Raw genomic sequence first — 23,778 nt, 5'->3', positions numbered from 1 at the left:
AAGGAATCAATGAAAATCTATCAAATCAAATTTATGACCACAGTTTGTTCTAGGACTGAGCTGGTAACCCTTAGTTCATCTATTTATGAACATGTCAGTGAATCTAAATATGTGTTAAAAGTGCAATAAAGTAACCCAGTTTCATATTGTGTCCCCTATTAAAATCTCACATTTCATGAGATTTGTTGAAACATGTTTTTGCAGTATTTGTTGGTATGAATGTACAATTTTTGCTTATGGTGTGAGAGTTTCTTGCTTCAATTCCTAAGCAAACTCTTGAGTCTTGAAGTTATGTTTTCAGTCATGACTTTTCCCCTCGTACACACATAGTCATATTTGTTTTCTATTTTTGATGGTAGACTCAAATTGGAACTATCTCCTTTTTCAGACATCACACACTCAAGGGATCAATGACAATCTATCAAATCCAATCAAGTACTGTGTACTGTAGGATCACATTGTTTTACATGTACATTTACAGGTTCCATGGTGTAATGGTTAGCACTCTGGACTCTGAATCCAGTGATCCAAGTTCAAGTCTTGGTGGAACCTTCTTGTAACATTAGAGCAGGGGTCGGCAACCCGTGGCTCTAGAGCCGCATGCGGCTCTTTAGCGCCGCCCTAGTGGCTCTCTGAAGCTTTTTCAAAAATGTATGAAAAATGGAAAAAGATGAGGGGAAAAAAAAAAGTTTTTGTTTTAATATGGTTTCTGTAGGAGGACAAACATGACACAAACCTCCCTAATTGTTATAAATCACACTGTTTATATTAAACATGCTTCACTGACTCGAGTATTTGGCAAGCACCGTTTTTTCCTACTAATTTTGGCGGTCCTTGAACTCACCGTAGTGTATAACTTTCTCCGACTTTTTAGGACGTGTTTTATGCCACTTCTTTTTCCGTCTCATTTTGTCCACCAAACCTTTAACGTTGTGCGTGAATACACAAAGGTGAGTTTTGTTGATGTTATTGACTTGTGTGGAGTGCTAATCGGGCATATTTGGTCACTGCATGACTTGCAAGCTAATCGATGCTAACATGCTATTTAGGCTAGCTATATGTACATATTGCAGCATTATGCCTCATTTGTAGCTATATTTGAGCTCATTTAGTTTCCTTTAAGTCATCTCAATTCAATGTATATCTCATGACACACTATCTGTATGTAATATCTTCTAATTTGTTGCGGCTCCAGACAGATTTGTTTTTGTATTTTTGCTCCAATATGGCTCTTTCAACATTTTGGGTTGCCGACCCCTGCATTAGAGTGTTCAGTATGACCTCCCTTTAAATATGTTCACATGAAAAAAGGAGTGAGTCTAAATTTGGCTTAAAAGTACAATGTTGTAGTCCAGTTTCAAACTGTGATCCTTATATGTTCACAAGTCCTGTTTTTAGTCACAACTTTTTCCCTCGTACACACAGTTATCTTTACATTTGTGACTATAAACTTTTACCTGAATTTTCCATACATCACACACTCAAGAGATCAATAAAAACCTCTGAAATAAATACAGTTGTGTCTCAACTTACGAGCTCTATTTGTTCTAAGACTGAGGTCGTAAACCCTCAGTTTATTTATGCATGAAAATGGTAGTCAATCAAAATATGTGTTAAAAGCGCAGTTTCAGATTGTGGCCCCTATTGAAGGATTAAAACATTTTTAAAAGATGTTTGCCAGTTTGTCTTTAAGGCTTGTTGGTCTAGTCGTATGATTCTCGCTTAGGGTGCGAGAGGTCCCGGGTTCAATTCCCGGACAAGCCCTTATGTTTATAAGTCCTATTTTCAATCACAACTTGTCTTTCTTGTACACACAATTGTTGTTACATTCGTGACTTATCAAATACAGTGTTACCTAAATGTATGACCACAGTTTGTTCTAGGACTGAGCTGGTAACCCTTAGTTCATCTATGTATGAAAATGTCAGTGAATCTAAATAAGTTTAAAAGTGCAACAAGGTAATCAAGTTTCGGATTGTGTCCCCTATTAAAATCTCACATTTCATAAGATTTGTTGGTAAGTCTTGTTCCAGGACTTCTTAGTATCGTCGTATCCTTCTTGCTGAGGGTGTGAGAGATGGACTGGGTTCAAATTCTAGACAAGCTTTTATGTCTTTAAGTCCTGTTTTCAGTCATTACTTTTTACACACATAGTAATATTTATTTCTACTTTTGACTGTGAACTTCATTATCGTTTTTTGTGAAGGTATACACTAAAGGGATCAATACAAATGTTTAAAAATGTCCACTTCAATAAAGCACGCTGGTTCCACCAAGACTTGAACTTGGATCACTGGATTCAGAGTCCAGAGTGCTAACCATTACACCATGGAACCTGTAAATGTACATGTAAAACAATGTGATCGTACAGTACACAGTACTTGATTTAATTTGATAGATTGTCATTGATCTCTTGAGTGTGTGATGTCTGAAAATAGGAGATAAAAGTTCCAAATTAAGTTCACCATCCAAAATAGAAAACAAATATGACTATGTGTGTACGAGGGAAAAGGTCATGACTGAAAACAAGACTTAAAGACTTAAGAGTTTGCTTAGGAATTGAAGAAAGAAACTCTCACACCATAACCAAAAATTGTACATTCATACCAACAAATACTGCAAAAAAATGTTTCAACAAATCTCATGAAATGTGAGATTTTAATAGGGGACACAATCTGAAACGGCGTTACTTTATTACACTTTTAACACATATTTAGATTCATTGACATTTTCATACATAGATGAACTAAGGGTTACCAGCTCAGTCCTAGAACAAACTGTGGTCATACATTTAGGTAACACTGTATTTGATTTGATAGATTTTCATTGATCCCTTGAGTGTGTGATGTCTGAAAAAAAAGGTTAAAATCAAGTCTTAAGTAAAGACAACTGTGTGTGCGAAGGAAAAAGTAATGACTGAAAACAGGACTCAAAGACCTAAGATCTTGTCTAGGATTTGAACGCAGGACATCTCTCACACCCTGAGTGAGAAGTATACGACGAGACCAACAAGTCCTGGAACAAAACTTACCAACAAATCTCATGAAATGTGCGATTTTAGTAGGGGACACACTTTGACCATAGATGATGTAAGAGTTACCAGCTAGTCCTTTTGAGTGTGATGTCTTAAAAAATGATTAAAATCAAGTCTAAAGTCACAAATGTAATAACATTTGTGTATATTTAGAAAAAAGTTATGATTGTAAATAAGACTTATAAACAATAATGGCTTGGCTGGAAATTGAACCCGAAGCAATATCATTAGACAGGACCGACAAACCCTGAAAATTAACGTGGGGAAAATATTAAAAAAGGGAAAGAACACAATTTTGTTAAATACAGGTCACAACCCGAAACTTCACTTTTAAGACAATTTGAAATGTGCACTCTTTTTTATGTACAAACTATTCAAGGGGAGGTCATACTGATCACTAATCACTCTATTGTTACAAATTGGTTCCAACAAGACTGGAACTTGGATTCAGAGTCCAGAGTTCTAACCATTACACCATGGAACCTGTAAATGTACATGTAAAACAATGTGATCCTACAGTACACAGTTGTGATGAAATGTGATTAAATCTCATTGACACCTTGAGTGTAAATTGTCAGGAAAATGGAAGGAAATGTATGGAAAATGTATGTAAAAGTTTAAAGTCACAAATGTAAAGATAACTGTGTGTACGAGGGAAAAAGTTGTGACTAAAAACAGGACTTATAAACATATAAGGAGCACAATTTGAAACTGGACTACAACATTGTACTTTTAAGCCTAATTTAGACTCACTCCTTTTTTCATGTGAACATATTTAAAGGGAGGTCATACTGACCGCTCTGATGTTACAAGAAGGTTCCACCAAGACTTGAACTTGGATCACTGGATTCAGAGTCCAGAGTGCTAACCATTACACCATGGAACCTGTAAATTTACGTGTAAAACAATGTGATCCTACAGTACACAGTACTTGATTGGATTTGATAGATTGTCATTGATCCCTTGAGTGTGTGATGTCGGAAAAAAGGAGATCAACGTTTATAATCAACTTTAGAGTCAAAAGTAGAAATACATATAACTATGTGAGTATGAGGTTAAGAGTAATGACTGAAAACATGACTTAAAGACATATGAGTTTAGGATTTCCCCCCAGGGTCTCTCACACCCCAAGCGAGAATCATATGATGAGCTAGGTCAACAAGCTTTGGAATAGGACTTTTTAACCAGTCTCATGAAATGTGAGATTTTAATAGGGGACACAATCTGAAACTTGATTACCTTATTGCACTTTTAACACATATTTAGATTCACTGACATTTTCATACATAGATGAGCTAAGAGTTACCAGCTCAGTCCTTGAACAAACTGTTGTCCTAATTTTAGGTATAGGCATTGATTGATTGATTGATTGAAACTTGTATTAGTAGGTTGCACAGTGAAGTACATTTTCCGTACAATTGACCACTAAATGGTAACACCCGAATAAGTTTTTCAACTTATTTAAGTCGGGGTCCATTTGATTTGATAGATTTTTATTGATCCAATTGACTGTGTGATGTCTGAAAAAAATGATCAAAATCCAGTCTAAAGTCACAAATGTGACAACAACTGTGTGTACGAGGAAATAAGTTATGATTGAAAATAGGACTTACAAACATAACAACTTACCCGGGATTCGAACACCTCTCACAACCGAAGCGAGAATTGTACGACTCGACCGGAAAATCGATCGTCCCGGAAAGGTTTTGTGCACGTGGTGTCATGATAATATTGACTATGGATCACAAGGTTTCAAGGCTTTGGAAGTACATGCGAAACGCCAAAAACATATGAAACAACTTGAAGCAAGGAAAACGAACTTTTCACTAGCTGGTACTTTTAGATGTCAACCGAAAGTGAGCAAACCTTACGGACTTCATCCTTTGTTTACATCGAGAGGAAAGATCCACCCAAACAACCCACTTCAGTTGCAGACAGGGTTGTTAATAATGAGGTAAGCTAAAAAAATATTTGCTTGCGAAATACGCATGTTTGTTTTAAATATTAACCAATTTTTGCTTTGCGAAATATGAATGGGTTTTTCTAAAAATAAAAAGCCACGTGAAAATATATTATGAAATTACAGAAATTCAAAGAGTCGCATTATTGAATCCAGTTAACAATTTATTTGAAATAAATTTGCATATAATACTATTTTGTAATATTAAGTTCTTATGTAGTCTGTTGAAACTATTGTCAGTGGTGTAACAATCTTGAAGGTAAATATTTTCACACTTGTTTCATGCAATATGTCAGTGTCCTCACATTATTATTATTTCCTATATTCAAATATGAGTAAACAATACTAAACACGTTTAATTATTTTCATAAATTTATATCCTATTTTGGCGAAAAGAATGAAATGTTTACATTTGGTATTTTGTTAAATACATTTGCAAGGAAAGCTCATGTTAGGGCTGGGCTCTCCGAGAAAGCTAATGTGTGAAGTGAACTGAAGTAATGTGGTAATACTGTAAATAAACTGTAGATAATAACACTGATCAATGTGACACCTGTGGATGTGAAATGAACACAAGATGTAAATATTAGTGACTAAATACTGTTGGGACTGAACCATATACAGTGATTCTTTAGGATAATTGGGTTATGTATGTTCTATTAATGATGTTTTCATATCTTTAAACACTAAAATATTTTCTTCAAATGGTGCTGTCTTTGTTCATTTTAGCATGTTAAATTAGTGAAAAACCAGGAGGTAAAAAGTAATGACTGAAAACAGGACTCGAAGACATAAAAGCTTGTCCAGGATTTGAACCCAGACCATCTCTCACATCCTGAGCAAGAAGGATACGACCAGACTAAGAAGTCATGAAACAAGATTTACCAACAAATCGTATGAAATGTGAGATTTTAATAGGGGACACAATCTGAAACTTCATTACCTTATTGCACTTTTAAACTTATTTAGATTCACTGACATTTTCATACATAGATGAACTAAGGGTTACCAGCTCAGTCCTAGAACAAACTGTGGTCATACATTTAGGTAACACTGTATTTGATTTGATGGATTTTCATTGATCCACTTGAGTGTGTAATGTCTGCCAAAATGATCAAAATCAAGTCTAAAGTCACAAATGTAACAACAACTGTGTGTACGAGGAAATAAGTTATGATTAAAAATAGAACATAAGGACTTGTCCGGGATTCGAAGACCTCTGACACCGGAAGCCCTTAAAAATACTGTGGCAAAAATCTTAAATACAAAACAAAAAAAACAACAAAAAAGCTTATATTAGGAGACACTGAAACTGTACCTTTAACACATGTATTTGCTTTTTAATGAGGTCATACTGAACACTAATCACTCTAATGTTACAAGAAGGTTCCACCAAGACTTGAACTTGGATCACTGGATTCAGAGTGCAAACTGATACACCATTGACTTATAAACATAAGGGCTTGTCCAGGAATTGAACCCGGGGCCTCTCGCACCCGAAGCGAGAATCATACGACTAGACCAACAAGCCCCTTAAAAGTGACATGTGTCAACAAGTTAAAAAAAACAACGAAAAATAACAAACCAAAATTTTTTTTAACAGGGACACAATCTGAAACTGTACTTTTAACACATCCAAATTGGAATTATCTTCCTTTTTCATGCAAACACTTTCAAAAGGAGATCATACTAAACACTCTAATGTTACAAGAAGGTTCCACCAAGACTTGAACTTGGATCACTGGATTCAGAGTCCAGAGTGCTAACCATTACACCATGGAACCTGTATATCCACCGTAAAACCAAATGATCCTGCAGTACACAGTACTTGATTGGATTTAATAGATTTCCATTGACACCTTGAGTGTATGCCTTCAGGAAAATGGAGGGAAACGTTAAAAAAAGTCTAAAGTCTAAAGTCCTTGTGTTAAAATTATAATTCCTGTTTTCAGTCATGACTTTTCCCCTCGTACACACAGTCACAAGTCTTGTCTTTTTTTACTTTAGACTTGATTTAAACGATTCCCTCCATTTTCCTGACAACTTACACTCAAGGTGTCAATGAAAATCTATTAAATTTCATCAATACTGTTTACTGTTTGATCACTTTTTTTACTTGTACATTTACAGGTTCCATGGTGTAATGGTTAGCACTCTGGACTTTGAATCCAGTGATCCAAGTTCAAGTCTTGGTGGAACCAACTTGCAGTATTGAAGTGGACATTTTCAAAGATGTGAATTGATCCCTTTTGTGTATACCTTCACAAAAAAGGATAATAAAGTTTAAAATGAAGTTCACAATAAATATATATAATATATATATAAATATTACTATTTGTGTTTAAAGTAGATAGCAGAGAGCAGCTTTATTTGTCCATTCTTAACATGTACAAGACACATAAGAACTGAAATTACATTTTCGGCACAATCCCGCTGACGGGACCGCCAACGGATCAGCCACTTCGGGCGCTCCTGAAACTTGATTACCTTATTGCACTTTTAAACGTATTTATTTCACTGACATTTTCATACATAGATGAACTAAGGGTTACCAGCTCAGTCCTAGAACAAACTGTGGTCATACATTTAGGTAACACTGTATTTGATAAGTCACGAATGTAACAACAATTGTGTGTAAAAGAAAGACAAGTTGTGAAAAAAAATAGGACATTCAAACATAAGGGCTTGTCCGGTAATTGAACCCGGGACCTCTCGCACCCTAAGCGAGAATCATACGACTAGAACAACAAGCCTTACAAACTTTATGGCAATCATTTTTTAAAAATGAGGGCTGGCTGGCCTAGGTGGAGCGCTAATGTTTTTATCATAGTTCTGTGAGTTCCGGCTGCTAAGTTGCTAAATTAGCCTTAGCGTCGTTAGCAACAGCATTGTTAAGCCTTACCAGGCTTTTTAACCGTGTAGTTACATGTACATGGTTTAATAGTATTTTTGCTTTTCTGTCTATCCTTCCAGTCAGGGGTTTATTTATTTTGTTTCTATCTTCATTTGAGAACGATGCTAGCATGTTAGCTCAGTAGCTAAGTGTGTCACCGATGTATTGTCTTGGAGATAAAAGTCACTTTAAATGTCCATTTCGCGTGCTCGACTCTCATTTTCAAGAGGATATAGTATCCGAGGTGGTTTAAAATACAAATCCGTGATACACAATAGAAAAAGGAGAGAGTACATAGTTCTGTGAGTTCCGGTTGCTAAGTTGCTAAATTAGCCTTAGTGTCGTTAGCAACAGCATTGTTAAGCCTTACCAGGCTGAGAATTTTTAACCGTGTAGTTACATGTACATGGTTTAATAGTATTTTTGCTCTTCTGTCTATCCTTCCAGTCAGGGGTTTATTTATTCAGTTTCTATCTTCATTTGAGAACGATGCTAGCACGTTAGCTCAGTAGCTAAGTGTGTCACCGATGTATTGTCTTGGAGATAAAAGTCACTTTAAAGGCCTACTGAAATGATTTTTTTTTATTTAAACGGGAATAGCAGATCCATTCTATGTGTCATACTTGATCATTTCGCGATATTGCCATATTTTTGCTGAAAGGATTTAGTAGAGAAAATCGACGATAAAGTTTGCAACTTTTGCTCGCTGATAAAAAAAAGCCTTGCCTGTACCGGAAGTAGCGTGACGTCACAGGAGCTAGTATTCCTCACAATTCCGCATTGTTTACAATGGAGCGAGAGAGATTCGGACCGAGAAAGTGACGATTACCCCATTAATTTGAGCGAGGATGAAAGATTCGTAGATGAGGAACGTTACAGTGAATGACTTGAGAGGCAGCGATGGACGTATCTTTTTTCGCTCTGACCGTAACTTAGGTACAAGCTGGCTCATTGGATTCCACACTCTCCTTTTTTTATTGTGGATCACGGATTTGTATTTTAAACCACCTCGGATACTATATCCTCTTGAAAATGAGAGTCGAGCACGCGAAATGGACATTCAGTGCCTTTTATCTCCACGACAATACATCGGCGAAATGCTTAAGCTACGAGCTAACGTGATAGCATCGTGCTTTAACTGCATATAGAAACAAAAAAATAAAGCCCTGACTGGAAGGATAGATAGAAAATCAACAATACTATTAAACCGTGGACATGTAAATACACGGTTAATGCTTTCCAGGCTGGCGAAGGTTAACAATGCTGTGCTAACGACGCCATTGAAGCTAACTTAGCAACGGGACCTCACAGAGCTATGCTAAAAACATTAGCTCTCCACCTACGCCAGCCAGCCCTCATCTACTCATCAACACCCGTGCTCACCTGCGTTCCAGCGATCGGCAGAAGGACGAAGGACTTCACCCGATGCGTTTGGCGGCCCGGAGACGTAGGAAGTCAAGGTGAGGTCGGCGGCTAGCGCGGCTAGCGCGGCTAGCGCGGCTAGCGCGGCTAGCGCTCCAACAAAGTCCTCCTGGTTGTGTTGCTGTAGTCCGCTGCTAATACACCGATCCCACCTACAACTGTCTTCTTTGCAGCCTTCATTGTTCATTAAACAAATTGCAAAAGATGTCCAGAATACTGTGGAATTATGAAATAAAAACAGAGCTTTTTGTATAGGATTCTACGGGTACCATAACTTCCGTTACTCGGACTTTGTCACGCGCATACGTCATCGTACCGCGACGTTTCAGCCGGATATATCCCGGGAAGTTTTAAAAGTCACTTTATAAGTTAACCCGGCCGTATTGGCATGTGTTGCAATGTTAAGATTTCATCATTGATATATAAACTATCAGACTGCGTGGTCGGTAGTAGTGGGTTTCAGTAGGCCTTTAAATGTCCATTTCGTGTGCTCGACTCTCATTTTCAAGAGGATATAGTATCTGAGGTGGTTTAAAATACAAATCTGTGATCTACAATAGAAAAAAGAGAGAGTTTGGAATCCAATGAGCCAGCTTGTACCTAAGTTACGGTCAGAGTGAAAAAGAAACGTCCATCACTGCCTCTCAAGTCCTTCACTGTAACGTTCCTCATCTACGAATCTTTCATCCTCGCTCAAATTAATGGGGTAATCGTCACTTTCTGGGTCCGAATCTCTCTCGCTCCATTGTAAACAATGGGGGATTGTGAGGAATACTAGCTCCTGTGACGTCACGCTACTTCCGGTACAGGCAAGGCTTTTTTTATCAGCGAGCAAAAGTTGCGAACTTTATCGTCGATTTTCTCTACTAAATCCTTTCAGCAAAAATATGGCAATATCGCAAAATGATCAAGTATGACACATACAATGGATCTGCTATTCCCGTTTAAAAAAAATAATAATAATTTCAGTAGGCCTTTAAGCCACATTTAGACTCTCTCCTTTTTTCATGAGAAAATATTTAAAGGGAGGTTTTACTGAACACTCTAATGTGACAAGAAGGTTCCACCAAGACTTGAACTTGGATCACTGGATTCAGAGTCCAGAGTGCTAACCATTACACCATGGAACCTGTAAATGTACATGTAAAACAATGTGATCCTACAGTACACAGTACTTGATTGGATTTGATAGATTGTCATTGATCCCTTGAGTGTGTGATGTCTGAAAATAGGAGATAAAAGTTCCAAATTAAGTTCACCATCCAAAATAGAAAACTAATATGACTATGTGTGTAAGATGGAAAAAGTCATGACTGAAAACATGACTTAAAGACTTATGAGTTTGCTTAGGGATTAAAGCAAGAAACTCTCACACCATAAGCAAAAATTGTACAATCATACCAACAAATACTGCAAAAAAATGTTTCAACAAATCTCATGAAATGTGAGATTCTAATAGGGGACACAATCTGAAACTGGGTTACTTTATTGCACTTTTAACACATATTTAGATTCACTGACATTTTCATACATAGATGAACTAAGGGTTACCAGCTCAGTCCTAGAACAAACTGTGGTCATACATTTAGGTAACACTGTATTTGATTTGATGGATTTTTATTTATCCCTTGAGTGTTTGATGTCTGAAAAAATGATGAAAATCAAGTCTAAAGTCACAAATATAACAAGAACTATGTGAACGAGGAAATAATTTATGATTAAAAGTATGACTTATAAACATCAGGGCTTGTCCGGGAATTGAACCCGGGACCTCTCGCACCCAAAGCGAGAATCATACGACTAGACCAACAAGCCATGAGAGTTTAAGTAGCAATGATCTAAAAAACAACAACACATTTAATAGGGTACACAATCTTAAAGACAAGCTCTTATGTCTTAAAGACATAAGAGCTTGTCTAGGATTGAACCCAGGGTCTCCCACACCCTAAGTGAGAATTACAACAAGATAGATCAACAAGCTTTGGAATAAGACTTTCCAACAGAGCTCATGAAATTTGAGATTTTAATAGGGGACACAATCTGAAACTTGATTACCTTATTGCACTTTTAAACTTATTTAGATTCACTGCCATTTTCATACATAGATGAACTAAGGGTTCCTAGCTCAGTCCTAGAACAAACTGTGGTCATACATTTAGAAAAAGCTGTGTTTGATAAGTCATGAATGTAACAACAATTGTGTGTACAAGAAAGACAAGTTGTGATTAAAAATAGGACTTACAAACATAAGGGCTCGTCCGGGAATTGAACCCGGGACCTCTTGCACCCTAAGCGAGAATCATACGACTAGACCAACAAGCCTTAAAGAGTTTATAGCAAACATATTTTAAAAATGTTTTAATGTTTTAATAGGGGACAGTCTGAAACTGCACTTTTAACACATATTTTGATTGACTACCATTTTCATGCATAAATAAACTGAGGGTTTACGACCTCAGTCCTAGAACAAATAGAGCTCGTAAGTTGAGACACAACTGTATTTATTTCAGAGGTTTTTATTGATCTCTTAAAAGAGTGTGCTGAATAAAAAATTGATGAAAAAGTTTAAAGTCACAACTATAAAGACAACATTGTGTACGAGGGAAAAAGTTTGACTGAAAACAGGAATTATAAACACAAGTACTCGTCCAAGTTCAACAAATCTCATGAAATGTGAGACTTTAATAAGGGAAACGATCTGAAATTTTGTCACACTTTTAACCAACGTTTTTGAAGTACTTTTGATTAATTCATGCATGAAAAAGGCAGTGAATCTAAATTTGGATTAAAAGTGCAAAGTTTTAACCCAGTTTCAGATTGTGTCCCCTATATGTTCATAAGTCCTGTTTTCAATCATGGATCTGTCCCTCGTACACACACTTGTTGTTACATGTGTGACTTTAGACTTGGTTTTAAACTTTCCTCTCACTTTTCCAGAGGGCACATAATCAAGGGATCAATGAAAATCTACAAAATCAAATACAGTTGTTTCTTAATTTACAAGCTCTATTTGTTCTAGGACTGATCTTGTAAACCCTTATTTCATTTGTGCATGAAGATGGTAGTGAATTAAAATTTTGGTTTAAAGATTGTGTCCCCTATTAAAATCTCAAATTTTGTAAGATTTGTTCGGCGATCCTGTTGCAGGGTTTGTTGGTCTTGGACAAGAACTTGTGTTAAAATTATAATTCCTGTTTTCAGTCATGACTTTTCCCCTCGTACACACAGTCACAAGTCTTGTCTTTTTTTTACTTTAGACTTGATTTAAACGTTTCCCTCCATTTTCCTGACAACTTACACTCAAGCTGTCAATGAAAATCTATCAAATTTCATCAATACTGTTTACTGTTGGATCAGGGGATATACAGGTTCCATGGTGTAATGGTTAGCACTCTGGACTTTGAATCCAGTGATCCAAGTTCAAGTCTTGGTGGAACCAACTTGCTGTATTGAAGTGGATATTTTTAAAGATTTGTATTGATCCCTTTAGTGTATACCTTCACAAAAAACGATAATAAAGTTTAAAATGAAGTTCACAGTCAAAAGTAGAAGTGAAGTGAATTGAATTAGTGAAGTGAATTACATTTATATAGCGCTTTTTCTCAAGTGACTCAAAGCGCTTTACATTGCGAAACCCAATATCTAAGTTACATTTAAACCAGTGTGGGTGAAACTGGGAGCAGGTGGGTGAAGTGTCTTGCCCAAGGACACGACGGCAGTGACTAGGATGGCGGAAGCGGGGATCGAACCTGCAACCCTCAAGTTGCTGGCACGGCCGCTCTACCAACCGAGCTATACCGCCATAAATATTACTATGTGTGTAAAAGGTAATGACTGAAAACAGGACTTAAAGACAAAAAAGCTTGTCTAGGATTTAAACCCAGACCATCTCTCACACCCTCAGCAAGAAGGATACGACGATACTAAGAAGTCCTGGAGCAAGACTTACCAACAAATCTTATGAAATGTGAGATTTTAATAGGGGACACAATCTGAAACTTGATTACCTTATTGCACTGTTAAACTTATTTAAATTCACTGACATTTTCATACATAGATGAACTAAGGGTTACCAGCTCAGTCCTAGAACAAACTGTGGTCATACATTTAGGTAACGCTGTATTTGATTTGATGGATTTTTATTGATCCCTTGAGTGTTTGATGTCTGCAAAAATGATGAAAATCAAGTCTAAAGTCACAAATATAACAAGAACTATGTGAACGAGGAAATCATTTATGATTAAAAATATGACTTATAAACATTAGGGCTTGTCCAGGAATTGAACCCGGGACCTCTCGCACCCAAAGCGAGAATCATACGACTAGACCAACAAGCCATGAAATTTTAAGCAGCAATGATCTAAAAAACAACAACACATTTAATAGGGGACACAATCTTAAAGACAAGCTCTTATGTCTTAAAGACATAAGAGCTTGTCTAGGATTGAACCCAGGGTCTCCCACAACCTAAATGAGAATTACAACAAGATAGATCAACAAGCTTTGGAATAAGACTTTCCAACAGAGCTCATGAAATTCGAGATTTTAATAGGAGACACAATCTGAAACTTGATTACCTTATTGCACTTTTAAACTTATTTATTTCACTGACATTTTCATACATAGATGAACTAAGGGTTCCCAGCTCAGTCCTAGAACAAACTGTGGTCATACATTTAGGTAACACTGTGTTTGATAAGTCATGAATGTAACAACAATTGTGTGTACAAGAAAGACAAGTTGTGTTTAAAAATAGGACTTACAAACATAAGGGCTCGTCCGGGAATTGAACCCGGGACCTCTTGCACCCTAAGCGAGAATCATACGACTAGACCAACAAGCCTTAAAGAGTTTATAGGAAACATATTTTTAAAATGTTTTAATGTTTTAATAGGGGACAGTCTGAAACTGCACTTTTAACACATATTTTGATTGACTACCATTTTCATGCATAAATAAACTGAGGGTTTACGACTTCAGTCCTAGAACAAATAGAGCTCGTAAGTTGAGACACAACTGTATTTATTTCAGAGGTTTTTATTGATCTCTTAAAAGAGTGTGCTGAATAAAAAATTGATGAAAACGTTTAAAGTCACAACTATAAAGACAACATTGTGTACGAGGGAAAAAGTTTGACTGAAAACAAGAATTATAAACACAAGTGCTCGTCCAAGTTCAACAAATCTCATGAAATGTGAGACTTTAATAAGGGAAACGATCTGAAATTTTGTCACACTTTTAACCAACGTTTTTGAAGTACTTTTGATTAATTCATGCATGAAAAAGGCAGTGAATCTAAATTTGGATTAAAAGTGCAACGTTTTAACCCAGTTTCAGATTGTGTCCCCTATATGTTCATAAGTCCTGTTTTCAATCATGGATCTGTCCCTCGTACACACACTCACAAGTCTTGTCTTTTTTTTAACTTTAGACTTGATTCAAAAGTTTCCCTCCATTTTCCTGACAACTTACACTCAAGGTGTCAAGGAAAATCTATCAAATGTCATCAATACTGTTTACTTTTTGATCACTTTTTTTACTTGGGGATATACAGGTTCCATGGTGTAATGGTTAGCACTCTGGACTTTGAATCCAGTGAGCCAAGTTCAAGTCTTGGTGGAACCAACTTGCTGTATTGAAGTGGACATTTTTAAAGATTTGTATTGATCCCTTTAGTGTATACCTTCACAAAAAACGATAATGAAGTTCACAGTCAAAAGTAGAAAAAAATATTACTATGTGTGTAAAAAGTACTGACTGAAAACAGGACTTAAAGACATAAAAGCTTGTCCAGGATTTGAACCCAGTCCATCTCTCACACCCTCAGCAAGAAGGATACGACGATACTAAGAAGTCCTGGAACAAGACTTACCAACATATCCTATGAAATGTGAGATTTTAATAGGGGACACAATCTGAAACTTGATTACCTTATTGCACTTTTAAACTTATTTAGATTCAGTGACATTTTCATACATAGATGAACTAAGGGTTACCAGCTCAGTCCTAGAACAAACTGTGGTCATACATTTAGGTAACACTGTATTTGATAAGTCACGAATGTAACAACAATTGTGTGTACAAGAAAGACAATTTGTGATTAAAAATAAGACTTACAAGCATAAGGGCTTGTCCGGGAATTGAACCCGGGACCTCTCGCACCCTAAGCGAGAATCATACGACTAGACCAACAAGCCTTAAGAAGTCAATGGCAAACATCTTTTAATTTTTTAAAAAAATCTTTTAATAGGGGACAGTCTTAAACTGCACTTTTAACACATATTTTGATTGACTACCATTTTCATGCATAAATAAACTGAGGGTTTACGACCTCAGTCCTAGAACAAATAGAGCTTGTAAGTTGAGACACAACTGTATTTATTTCAGAGGTTTTTATTGATCTCTTGAGTGTGTGATGTATCGGAAATGTATGTAAAAGTTTAAAGTCACAAATCTAAAGACAACTGTGTGTCTGAAAAAGGAGATAAAAGTTCCAATTTGAGTTCACCATCAAAAATAGAAAAAAAAAATATGACTATGTGTGTACGAGGGGGAAAGTCATGACTGAAAACATGACTTCAAGACTGAAGAGTTTGCTTTGGAATTGAAGCAAGAAACTCTCACACCATCAGCAAAAATTGTACAATCATACCAAAAAATACTGCAAAAAAATGTTTCAACAAATCTCATGAAATGTGAGATTTTAATAGGGGACACGATCTAAAACCCAGTTACTTTATTGCACTTTTAACACATATTTAGATTCACTGACATTTTCATACATAGATGAACTAAGGGTTACCAGCTCAGTCCTAGAACAAACTGTGGTCATACATTTAGGTACCACTGTTATTTATCCCTTGAGTGTGTGATGTCTGCAAAAATGATCAAAATCAAGTCTAAAGTCACAAATGTAACAAGAACTATGTGAACGAGGAAATAATTTATGAATAAAAATAGGACTTATAAACAGCAGGGCCCGTCCGGGAATTGAACCCGGGACCTCTCGCACCCAAAGCGAGAATCATACGACTAGACCAACAAGCCATGAGAGTCAAAGCAGCAATCATCTAAAAAACAACAACACATTTAATAGTATTGATCTCTTGAGTGTGTGATGTATGGAAAATTGATGAAAAACTTTAAAGTCACAAATGTAAAGACAACTGTGTACGAGGGGAAAAAGTCATGACTGAAAACAGGACTTATAAACATAAGTGCTCGTCCAAGTTCAACAAATCTCATAAAATGTGAGATTTTAATAAGGGACACGATCTGAAATTTTGTCACACTTTTAACCAACGTTTTTGAAGTACTTTTGATTAAAAAGGCAGTGAATCCAAATGTGGGTTAAAAGTGCAAAGTTTCCAGTTTCAGATTGTGTCCCCTATATGTTCATAAGTCCTGTTTTCAATCATGGATCTGTCCCTCGTACACACATCATCATCATCATTTCTTTTTATTCCTTTCATAAAAATGCATATATACAAGCCATGTACAGTTGACACTTTCATTGTTTTTTAGTTTCTTATACATTTCCATGATCAGAAAGGAGCAGACGGAAGAATACTATTCTTATATTTTTAACACAAATTATTTAGATGACTTTATAACTGTTCCCTCCACCAACACCCGAACTCCAACATACTTTTAATTTTCGTTTAAGCATTTTCAAAATGACACGTCCAATCAAAATCAAAAAGCAGTTTGATATAATTCCAGTTGTCTCTTTTTGTAACTCTTTTTAAATTCAAAGATATTCTTGCAACTTTTGAAGTCTTTGTCTAGAGAATTCCATGCTTTCACACCAACAACAGACAAGCACATTTGCTTCAAATTTGTTCACACTCTTGGATGTTTAAAATCATACGGCCTTCTGTGGTTCTCATCTTCAGACGTGAACACAAATAACTTTTGTAAGTCCTTCGGAAGAACTTTATTTCTAGCTTTGAACATCACTAATAGAGTATGCAATTCTACAATGTCTTTTAGTTTTAATAATGCTGACCTAATGAAGAGTGGATTTGTGTGGTCTCTATATCCTACTGTAAAAATGATACGAATGGCTCTTTTCTGTGAAAGAAATAGAGGCATTATGTTGCTGTGATATATATTTCCCCATATTTCTGCACAATAATTGAAATAAGGTAAAATAATTGAGCAATATAACATTCTCATTGTATTATACGGGAAACTGTATTCAACCTTGTTCAAAATAAATAAACTTTTAGATACCTTATTTTTCACATGCAATATATGAGCTTTCCACTCCTATTGTGTATTTATTTTGATCAATTGCAGTTGTAATATCTTCAATAATGTTCATGATGGCCAAGCTCGTAGACCTATTTGATCCAAATCCATACTGACTTTCATTTAATAATGCATGTTTTTCAATAAAGCAGTCTAATTTATTAACAAACAGTTTTTCAAGCACTTTTGAAAATTGAGATAGGAGAGATACTGGTCTATAATTACCAAATGTATGTTTGTCTCCAGTTTTAAATAAAGGTATGACCTTAGCTGTTTTCATACTGTCTGGGAAAACTCCTACTTTGAAAGAACAATTAATTATATAATGTAATGGTTTAATGATGCAATCAATTGTGTTTTTTTATTATTTTCATGTCAATACCGTCATTGTCTGTTGAGGTCTTGTTTTTTAGTTTATAAACCACAGATAATATTTCATTTTCAGTCACTTCACTAAGAAACATTGACTGCATAACCCTATTTTCCCTTTTCCAGACACCCCCTGATTGATCATTAGCTCTTGGTATTTTGTTTGCTAAGCTAGGTCCTACATTTACAAAGAATTGATTTAATTCATTGACAATTTCATCTTTGTTTTCAATTAATATATTATCTTTTTTTAAATATCCAGGTAGTTCTGTTCGCTTTGTCCTATTCCCTATTGCTTTATTCAAAATATTCCATGTAGCCTTTATGTTATTTTTATTTTCATGCAACATTCTTTTGTAATATTCCCTTTTTGCTTGTCTCAATATGTTGGTCAACTTGTTTTTGTAGTTCTTATAGCGTTTTTCAGCATTCTCTGTTCTTGATTTGATAAACTCCTTATAAAGTCTATTTTTCTTTTTACATGCATTTTTCAAACTGTTTATCATCCAAGGTGCATTATTTTGCCTTTGTTTAGATGTGCATGGAACCTCAGGACAATGCATGTTATACAGAGTAATATACTGTTTAAGAAAAGAATCATAGGCAGTGTTTATATCGTCTGTGTACACCTCTTTCCACTCTTGTTTTAATAGGCCATTCCTGAAGTTATTAATATGTTTGACACTTCTTTTCCTCTTAAGTATTTGATGATATGTTCTTTTAGGGAATTGATGGTCAAATATTGCAAATATAGGCAGATGATCACTTACGTCATTTATCACTAACCCAGTAGTGATGTGAATCCCTAAAACATTTGTAAAGATATTGTCTATTAAGGTTGCACTAGTTGTGGTTATTCTGCTAGGCTTTGTAATTAATGGGTACAGCCCTTTTTCATATAATATCTCTAAAAAATCTGATGTCTGTTTATGTGAATCTACCTTTAGAAGATCAATATTATAATCTCCACAAATTACGATAGTCCTATTTTTATTTAGACCATTAATCATTTCCTCTAATTTATCCATGAAGGTTTCCACTTTTGATCCTGGTTTTCTATATACACATGCAACAACAATGTTTCTGTTTTGTTCTAATTCTATCTCAACAGCTACACACTCCATTAAATCATTGATGGCCATTGTTGCGGCGATCTGCCTGGAGGTGCGGCTGAAGGTGTGTGTGTGACAGCGGCTGTGCTGCTGCATGCGCGTCACAGCAGAAGCGCTGCATGCGTGTCACAGCAGAAGCGCTGCATGCGCGTCACAGCAGAAGCGCTGCTCCGCGGCGCGCCTCACCAGGTGCGCTCTCCAGCAGTGTGCAGGACGGAGCTGAGAGCAGCAGAGACAGAGACGATCACTAAAACCACGAAAGCACTTCACAAACGCATGGGAAAAAGGACTCAAACCAAACGGACTACCGGTTTTTCACCTTCCAAGATTCCAGTTAATAAACTGAAATACGAGTGAAATCCTGAGCCTCATCGAGTCCTTCCTTTTCAAGTGTGGGAAGCCATGTCGTTATAAATACACCTGACAGTGAAAAACCGTCTGTGACCAGCAAAAGACTCCACTTGCGGCCACCACCGAGAGGGAGGACACTCCACCTGGGGCCTGGAGGACAAAGACTGCTGTCTGTCAGCCAAAGAGAGCAAGATGGCTGATCCAAAGCCAACAGATGAACTGAAAGTGGAGAGGGCCACAGCTAAGAGACAGTTCTCCCGCCTTGCCAACAACATTACGAGAACCTACATAGAGATGTCTAAGGAGGAGTTACAGGAGAACTTCAAGAAGCTGATGCTAGAGAGCTCTCGTGTCTTCGAGGCAAACGAAGAAGTGGAAGCCGCTTACATGGCAGACGCTGAGGAGCTGAGCGACCCCCAGAAAGCCGACATAGCAAAGACGGAGAAAGAATGTGAGCAGAAGACGAAAGAAGTCAAACTCCTAATCCGAGAGACGCTCTGGACCACATATGGAGAAAAGGAACTTTCCCTGGCTCTACAAGTTGCAGAGGCCGAATTCAGGAACGTCTCCTTCCAGCCAGACACAACTCTGGAGGCTTGTGAGTTCATGCTGACCCACCTACAGAAGTTGGTGGACAAGGCAAAGGAAGCGCACCAGAACTGGAACCACTGGGCTCCGCTTGCCGAGAAAAAGGACTTTGATTACCGTTTAAGAGAGCTCGAGGTGGTCCTTCCCAAGCTGGTGTCACAGAAGGCCCCCCTCATCCAAGCAGCAAGTATAAAGAAAGACGCTGGACCCCAGCCCATCTCAGCCCGCAGCTCAGCTCCAGTGGCAGCGATAAAGCTAAAGGCCACAGCCTTACCAAAGTTTGCCGGCAACCAGCGAAACTACTACAGATGGAGGAAGGAATGGGAGGCTCTGCAGAAGCTAGGTGAACCAACCGGATCTTCAGTGGTTAAGAAATTCCAACTACTGGATAGCCTTGATGAAAAGGTGGCCAGGGAACTACGTCTGTCAACGTACAGCTCAGCAGATGAGATCTTCAGAGTCCTGGAAAACCGGTTTGGGAACCAAGCCAGCATTGCTCTTGAGATCATAGAAGAGCTACAAGCAAGACCATCAGCCAGGAGCGGCCCTCCAAGGAAAATCGTAGAGCTCATCCAAACTGTGGAAAAGGCCCTTTATGATCTAAACGAACTGGATAATGCAGACGCCTTAAAGAACCCACTGGTGATTAGATCCATCGAGAGCAAACTCCCAGAAACTCTGAAGAAAGACTGGCTCACCTATGCTGCTGACAGAGGAAACACTGTTAACCCCCAGAACCGCTTCGACAAGCTCATCACATTCCTAAAGTCCCAAGAATCTATATATGAGCAACTAGATCAACTGAGCAACGTCTTTGAACCCGCCAAGGAGCAGACTAAGCTCATCAAGTATGCCAGAACAAAGTCAGCCAAGTCCAGCAGTGAAACAGCAGGCTGCATCATTTGTGGTGACCCAAAGCACAGAAGAAGACTCTATTTCTGCAGAAGGTTTAGGATCAACCTAAAGCCATCGGAGAAGAGGGATGCAGCACAACAGCTCGGTGCCTGCAAGAGATGTCTCGAGGTCCACAGCAGCGACCCCTGCAGAAACACCACGTATCTGTGCGGGAACCCAGAGTGCAAAGACCAACACCATTACCTTCTCTGTCCAGTTGCCAGACCCCAGTCCCAAAGAACACCTAAATCCAGTCCAGTGAGAGCTGAGGGGAAAAGATACACCGAAGCTCAAAAAGACTTCCTATCCAGGCTTACCCCTGAGCTGGCGCAGCAGTGTCGAGACACCTTCTGCAACGTCACATCCAGAGCATACAACACCACAGCAGTTGAAAGAGGTCTTCTAGAGGAAAATGGCTTGCATGAGTATCCAGTGATCCTGATGCTCTTTGATGTCACTGCCAACGATGGACAGAGAATTGGGACCCTCATCGACCTGGCATCAGACACGAACTATATAACACATAGAGCTGCCAGCAAGTTGAACCTGAGAGGTGAAGATGTGACACTGGTGGTTTACGGCGTTGGAGGGATGAAGGTGTCTGTGGCAACTAAGCGCTACCTCCTCAAGATTCGGGTCAACACTCCGAGAGGGACCCTCAGGTCACATCAACTAATCTGCTATGGCCTTGATAAGATTGCAGAGTTTCACAGACATGTTCCAGCTATTAAGCTACAGAAAATCTTCCCAGATGTTCCCCTAAGAGACCTTGCTAGACCCAAAGAGGTGCAACTCCTGATCAGCCACAAGGAAGGCCAGCTAGTACCCCAGAAGGTTCGTTCTGTTGGCAACCTTGTGCTCTGGGACGGCCCCCTCGGCAAGACGATCGGAGGCACACACCCGGACCTCTTTGAAGAAGTCACCTTAATGGCCCACACATCAAAGACACACTTCGCAAGATCCATGAGAACTGCAGCAGTCAAATACAGTGAACTCATCTGTAGAGATCCAATCTCCTGCCAGTCTCCCGACAAGCCCCACACCCAGTCCAATACAGCCACTAGCAGCAGAGACTTTCTGAAGTGGTGGAAGTGGGAAAGTATTGGAGCTGCTTGTGAGCCAAGATGTGGAGGATGTCGCTGTGGGAATTGCCAACCCGGGGGAAAAGAAATGACACTGGCTGAAGAAAGAGAGATGGAGATAGTGAAGAACGGGTTGATGTATGTGAATGGAGACCATCACAGCCCTGATCCCCACTGGCATGCCAAGTATCCCTGGACAGAAGATCCAGCATCTCTACCCAACAACAGGAGAGCGGTTGAAGCCACATTCCTCAGGACAGAGAAGCAGCTGGCAAAGGAACCGGAGTTGAAGACAGCCTACATGTCACAAGTCCATGAAATGCTTCATCGCAAAGCTGCAGTGAAGCTATCCAAAGAGGTTCTGCAGAGTTGGACTGGGCCAGTGTGGTACATAAGTCACCTGATTGCACCAAATCCACATTCAGTCTCCACCCCAGTGAGGCTAGTATGGAACAGCAGCCAGAAGTACAGAGGCCTGAGTTTGAACGACATACTAATCAAAGGTCCTGACGTCCTGAACCCAATCAGAGCTGTCCTACTGAGGTTCCGAGCTGGTGTCTTTGCTGCCCTCGGTGACATCCGCAAGATGTACAACTCTGTCTGGTTGGAAGAGAGAGAGGTCCACCTGCACAGGTTCCTGTGGCGTGACACTGAAAAGGCTGAAATAGAAGACTTCGCCATAACAAGGGTCAACATGGGAGACAAACCTGCTGGTTGCATAGCCCAAGTCGCCATGAGAGAGACCGCCAACTTGCCTTCATTCAAACACTTCAAAGAAGAGAAACGTGTGATAGAGGAAGATGCATATGTGGATGATATCCTGACCTCTCACAACAACCTCCAGCACCTCAAACTCCTCACATCCAACATCGAACAGATCCTTAAAGCTGGAGGATTCATCATGAAGCCCTGGGTCTACTCCGATCAAAGTGGGAGGAAAGGGCCGAGAGGTGAGAAGATGGAGTCAAAGACCATGATCCTGCCAAACCAGCTCACTGAAGAGGATAACAAAGCCCTCGGCCTTGGTTACACCATTGAGGATGACACACTACATGTCATGGTTGCAGTGAACTTCTCCAAGAAGAAGAGGAAAATGCGCCTTGGTCAGGACTTACTGAGAGATGAAGTAAGAAGACAAACCCCAGATCCATTCACCAGAAGAGAACTGTTGAGCCAAGTCTCTGGTCTCTATGATCCACTCGGCCTCGTGGCTCCTGCAAAGCAGAAGGGAGCCATCCTCATCCGAAGAGCTTTTCAAGAAGCAAAAGTCATGTACTGCATAGAAGACACCTGGGATGCCGCCTTGTCCAAAGGACTCAGAGAAGATGCCATAAAGCTCCTAGAAGACTATGCAGAGCTGAGCCAACTCAGATTCACCAGACCCCTGACACCACCAAATCCACGTGCAAAACCAAGTGGCATCACCTTCTCTGATGGCAGTGAGCACGCATATGGCGCTGTGCTGTACCTACGCTGGAGCTGCAGCCATGGTGTTGTTGTGAGGCTAGTTGAATCTAAGGCCAAGCTGACCCCTCTCGACCACAAGGGTGACCCTGTGAAGGCGGAGATGTGTGGAGCAGTCTTTGCCGCCCGGTTGAAGAACTACTTCCAGAGACACTGCCGAATCGATGTTGAGAAGTGGTACCATCTCGTCGACAGTCAGACCGTCCTAGGCGCAATCCAGCGGGAGAGTTATGGTTACCAGACCTTCTTTGCCAACCGAGTCGGCGAGATCCAAAGCAGCACAAATGTCCAAGACCGGTGGTGGATTCCAGGGCCCGAGAACATTGCAGATATCATAACCAGAGGGGCCAGTCCAA

At 38.8% G+C, this 23,778-nt stretch overlaps 14 non-coding genes across 14 annotated transcripts; 5 read left to right on the top strand and 9 right to left on the bottom strand.

Moving 5' to 3' along the window:
- Positions 1-480: 480 nt before the first annotated feature.
- On the top strand, positions 481-552 carry trnaq-cug (transfer RNA glutamine (anticodon CUG)). Its single transcript has one exon. It is a non-coding gene; the product is annotated as a tRNA-Gln (tRNA).
- Positions 553-1,692: 1,140 nt separating this feature from the next.
- trnap-agg (transfer RNA proline (anticodon AGG)) lies at positions 1,693-1,764 on the top strand. Its single transcript has one exon. It is a non-coding gene; the product is annotated as a tRNA-Pro (tRNA).
- A 500-nt stretch (positions 1,765-2,264) lies between these two features.
- trnaq-cug (transfer RNA glutamine (anticodon CUG)) lies at positions 2,265-2,336 on the bottom strand. The gene has a single exon. It is a non-coding gene; the product is annotated as a tRNA-Gln (tRNA).
- A 1,512-nt stretch (positions 2,337-3,848) lies between these two features.
- Positions 3,849-3,920, bottom strand: trnaq-cug (transfer RNA glutamine (anticodon CUG)). The gene has a single exon. It is a non-coding gene; the product is annotated as a tRNA-Gln (tRNA).
- A 2,533-nt stretch (positions 3,921-6,453) lies between these two features.
- trnap-cgg (transfer RNA proline (anticodon CGG)) lies at positions 6,454-6,525 on the bottom strand. Its single transcript has one exon. It is a non-coding gene; the product is annotated as a tRNA-Pro (tRNA).
- Positions 6,526-6,706: 181 nt separating this feature from the next.
- On the bottom strand, positions 6,707-6,778 carry trnaq-cug (transfer RNA glutamine (anticodon CUG)). The gene has a single exon. It is a non-coding gene; the product is annotated as a tRNA-Gln (tRNA).
- A 345-nt stretch (positions 6,779-7,123) lies between these two features.
- On the top strand, positions 7,124-7,195 carry trnaq-uug (transfer RNA glutamine (anticodon UUG)). The gene has a single exon. It is a non-coding gene; the product is annotated as a tRNA-Gln (tRNA).
- Positions 7,196-10,367: 3,172 nt separating this feature from the next.
- On the bottom strand, positions 10,368-10,439 carry trnaq-cug (transfer RNA glutamine (anticodon CUG)). The gene has a single exon. It is a non-coding gene; the product is annotated as a tRNA-Gln (tRNA).
- Positions 10,440-11,052: 613 nt separating this feature from the next.
- Positions 11,053-11,124, bottom strand: trnap-ugg (transfer RNA proline (anticodon UGG)). The gene has a single exon. It is a non-coding gene; the product is annotated as a tRNA-Pro (tRNA).
- A 1,552-nt stretch (positions 11,125-12,676) lies between these two features.
- Positions 12,677-12,748, top strand: trnaq-uug (transfer RNA glutamine (anticodon UUG)). Its single transcript has one exon. It is a non-coding gene; the product is annotated as a tRNA-Gln (tRNA).
- An 826-nt stretch (positions 12,749-13,574) lies between these two features.
- Positions 13,575-13,646, bottom strand: trnap-ugg (transfer RNA proline (anticodon UGG)). Its single transcript has one exon. It is a non-coding gene; the product is annotated as a tRNA-Pro (tRNA).
- A 1,216-nt stretch (positions 13,647-14,862) lies between these two features.
- trnaq-uug (transfer RNA glutamine (anticodon UUG)) lies at positions 14,863-14,934 on the top strand. The gene has a single exon. It is a non-coding gene; the product is annotated as a tRNA-Gln (tRNA).
- Positions 14,935-15,434: 500 nt separating this feature from the next.
- On the bottom strand, positions 15,435-15,506 carry trnap-agg (transfer RNA proline (anticodon AGG)). Its single transcript has one exon. It is a non-coding gene; the product is annotated as a tRNA-Pro (tRNA).
- A 778-nt stretch (positions 15,507-16,284) lies between these two features.
- trnap-ugg (transfer RNA proline (anticodon UGG)) lies at positions 16,285-16,356 on the bottom strand. The gene has a single exon. It is a non-coding gene; the product is annotated as a tRNA-Pro (tRNA).
- Between the last annotated feature and the right edge of the window lie 7,422 nt (positions 16,357-23,778).

Source organism: Entelurus aequoreus, linkage group LG11 (assembly GCF_033978785.1).
Source record: "Entelurus aequoreus isolate RoL-2023_Sb linkage group LG11, RoL_Eaeq_v1.1, whole genome shotgun sequence".
Taxonomy (NCBI): Eukaryota; Metazoa; Chordata; class Actinopteri; order Syngnathiformes; family Syngnathidae; genus Entelurus; species Entelurus aequoreus.
The sequence above is the reverse complement of the archived record's forward strand: the minus strand, read 5'-3'. Positions and strand labels throughout refer to the sequence as shown.